A 4,136-nucleotide genomic window follows, 5' to 3' on the forward strand; every position below is an offset into this window, starting at 1 on the left:
ACGGATCCTCAGTAGGACAATTTACTCGTGAACTTTAAAATTAGATGGTTTCATTAGCATAACAACTGTTATCGCGGCTGAATGATATCACAACGCAAGCCGGGGTATTTTGTACTAAATTCGAAAAATGTCTGTAATATGTTACAGGGCTGGATGATGTGCGATAATAATACCAGCATCACATGTTATGAACATGTAGGTCTTACATCGCTAGTCAGCTTAACTTCAGGCTTTTTTGTACTTTCAGTTCTGTACGGACCAGGGCGTTTACGTGTCGCTAAAACATTTTTACTGTCATATGGGGAAAATATCAAGTTTTGCAATTGTATTGGTTATGTCTTTTCAAGATTATCTCGTAGCTGTATGGTTAAAATCAGTTTAAAGCTGATCTCCTCTGCTTTTGTATGAGCGCCTCATGCATTCTCTGAGACAATATTTAATCACTTTTTCCCATGGTTTTGTGAGAAATTTTATGTTGAACCCCTTTTTATATATAATATTACATCAGAATTACATAGCTTAAAAAGGCTGGTTCTGTCCTGGGGGTCAGACTGGAGAACCTGGCAGAGTGTCTGAGAGGAGAATGCTGAAAAAGCTTCTCAGTATCATGGACAACCCCTCCCACCCCATGCACGCAGCCATGATGGGTCATCAGAGCTCCCACAGCAAAAGACTAATTGCCTCCAAATGCAGAACCGAACGCCACAGGAAATCCTTTCTACCGGTAGCAATAAGACTGTATAACTCTTCCTCATTCTGTAGATGACTTTTTCAGAATCTGTCATTAAGACTCATTTGGATCGTGCAATATTACTCCTCTGTTTGTTATCGAATGTTTGTTTTATCCATCATCACATGCTGCTATTGCAATTATTCAAGGCACAAACACTTAGTCACTTTTCATTGCACATGCACTAATAATCTGTTATTTTATTATGTTTGTTATAGCTTAGTTATAGTTTTTTCTTTTTTAACTTTTTACAGAGTATGAGTATTTATGAGTATTTATATAGTTATAATACAAAGTATTACTCATAGTTATTTTGCAGTATTATTTTCTTTACCTTACCTTTACTCCTATTGTTGCACTGAGCGTGTAAAGGACAAAAGAATTTCCCTCGGGATAAATAAAGTTTTTTTTTTATCTTAACTTATCTTATCTTATCTTGTCCACAGTAATTTACGCTTGGATCTTTCATTTGTTCACGCATCCATTATCATCACTTTTTTTTGTTTCCTGGGTTAAAAAAAAACATGTAGCATTGAAGTTCAAGTTTGGTTAGCATTGAAGTGATCTTTTTAAAATCTTATATATTCATAAATTGTTTCTTGCATTTTTCTGGATAAGTATGCACTGGGTATGGCAGAAAATTTGGCAGTGATGTTTTGAGGTATTTGTGCTTCATGACTGAGGTGGTGGTCCCAATCTTTAAGAACTGGAACCGGAGGATGTGTTCCAACTTCAGGGGGATCACAATCCTCAGCCTCCTTGGGAAGGTCAATGCTAGGGTACTGGAGAGGAGGGTCCATTGGTTGGTCGAACCTTGGATCCAAGAGGAACAATACGGATTCAGTCCTGGCCAAGGAACCCTGTGTCAGCTTTTCACCTTCATAAGAATACTGGAGAGTTCATAGGAGTTTTCCCCAGTCTACATGTGCTTTGTGGACTTGGAAAGTAAATATGTGTGATGTACGGCAAAGACAGAGGAGGCAGACCCCGTAATGTGGTAGCAGAACGGTTTAATGAATAAACCAGTGATACACACAGCAAAAGGGGAAATCCAGAATCGTAATCGAGGGGCAGGCAAGAGGTCAGTGTCCGGGAGAGTCAGTCCTTCGAGGAAAGACAGACGAGGGGAAGGGAGGAACGACGTGGATGGGGCAGCAGGGCGGGACAGAGCAGGTAGGGCAATCGGGGAGAACAAAAGACAGAAAGACGCTCGGTAAGGCACATTATAGACAATGGCAACAATACTTCGCATTGAGCCTCTGGGCTCGCCAGCTTGAGAAGTGGAGCGAGTAGCCGGTGATTGTCTGCAGGTGCTTGGTCCTGCCCGTGTGGGCGTGACAATATGACCATATCCCTTGGGGTTCTCTGGGGGGGTGCTTCAGGAGTGTGAGGTACGAGGCTTGTTGTTGTGGGCCATCAAGTCCCTGTATAAATGTAGGAAAAGCTTGGTTCCCATTGCCAGCAGTAAGTCGGACTCATTCCCGGTGGGTGCTAGACTCTGCCAGGGCTACCCTTTGTCACTGATTCTGTTAACTTTTATGGAAAGAATTACTAGGCGTAGCCAAGGGGTGGAGGGGGTCAGGTTCAGGGGCCTTAGGGCCTCATCTTTTTGTAGATGATGTTGTCCTATTGGTGTCGTCGGCTGATGACCTGCAGCATGCTCTTGCAGCTGAATATGAGGCAGCCGGAATAAGGGTCAGCACCTCTAAGTCTGAAGTCATGGCTCTCGACCAGAAAAGGGTGGATTGCCTGCTCCAAGTGGGGGATGAGTTGCTGTCCAAAGTGGAGGAGTTGAAGTATTTTGGGGTTTTGTTCACGAGTGAGAGAAGAAGGGAGCAAGATATCGATAGACTGATTGGTGCAGCGTTGGCAGCAATGTAGATATTGTGGCAAAGAGGGAGCTGAGATGGAAGGTGAGGGTGTCAGGCTTAGCCTTAGGGATAGGGTGAGGAGCTCAGACATTCAGGAGGGGCTCAAAGTAGAGCCGCTGTTCCTCTTCATTGAAAGGAGTCAGTTGAGCTGTTCCGGCCATCTATCTAGGATGCATCCTAGGCCGCTCCCTGGGAAGGTGCATCGGGCATGCCCAATTGGGAGGAGGCCCCAAGGCAGACCCAGGACACACTGGAGAGATTATGTCTTTCAGCTGGCCTGGGAACACTTTGGTATTCCCCCAGAGGAGCTGGAGGAGGTGGCTGGTGAGAGGGGGATCTGGGCATCCCTGCTTAGACTGCTGTGACCAGACCCTGGATTAGCGGGGAAAATGGATGGATGGATGTCGTTTCATGAGCAGCCTCTGGTTTAAACTACAACAATTTATTGTTGATCAATGGCACAAAAAAAGCTTACAGCAAACTAAAAAAGCTTCTGAGATCAGTGTGAGAGCATCCAGGGTAGTGTGGAGCAATTGTGGACCTTGCAAAGTACCCCTACTAAGTTTTGAGATATTTGCGTATCATGACAAGAGAATGACCACCTTTAAGGAAAAACAAACATTTGTAATGGATACTTAAATGGTAATCACTACCAAAGGGGTAACTTTTGGATATCCATACTGAGTTATCGATCTGCTCATGCCTAATTATGGAGTCTCTGAAGCCACAGACGAGGTACAGAACTTGTCCTTGGAGGTCAGATCCTTTTATTTTATCCCTGTAACCCAACATCTGCTGGTAATATCTTACTCTTCCATCTGGAGGCATTTGCAGAAATATCATTCCATATTCATTCTTATTTCCTGGGGCTGTAGGCTTTGCATTGAAATGGGAGCCTCCTGTGCAGGTTCCCCCTGCCGCCTCCCCCTGCCGCCTCGCACTGCCCCCTCGCACTGCCGCTGCTGTCACTGTATCCGCGGCTCTCTTGCACAGGTTCGCACTTCCTGCTCTCCACTTCCTGGCCACCCACTCATGGGTCCCTCAGCGGCTCTGTCAGCGCCCTCTACCCCACCCAGCAGACCTCTTCTCCATCAGTTGGCGTGCCTAATAAACTCCTTATGTTACACATCGCTCTCTTCCTCCCTGCCTCCCCTGCCATCCGAGTCCCGCTTCCCTTCGCTTCAGGTTACAGTCGTCAGGCTTTGCGTGGCTTGTCAGTAACAGAGGACCCAGTGCGCCTTGTCTTTGTCAAAGAGGCCACACATAGTGAGGAAACTGGAGTCTTATAAACAAATAATTTCACCTGGAGGTGTGAGGAAAATGTTATAATGGCACTCTTGGTATACATTATATGGGGACTGTCAGTTTTTTTGTACTCATTTTTTCCTAGAGAAGCAGGTTGGCAGAAAGCTGACCAAAGTGCACACATGACTTTTGGTAAATTTGCATTAAAATTCTTATGAAAGTAATTTTTTTTTCGAAATGATAACATTAGATAAGGCAGGCTAGGTGTTGTGTTTCTAAAATTCCAACCA

This window comes from Brienomyrus brachyistius, chromosome 16 (genome assembly GCF_023856365.1).
Source record: "Brienomyrus brachyistius isolate T26 chromosome 16, BBRACH_0.4, whole genome shotgun sequence".
Lineage (NCBI taxonomy): Eukaryota > Metazoa > Chordata > Actinopteri > Osteoglossiformes > Mormyridae > Brienomyrus > Brienomyrus brachyistius.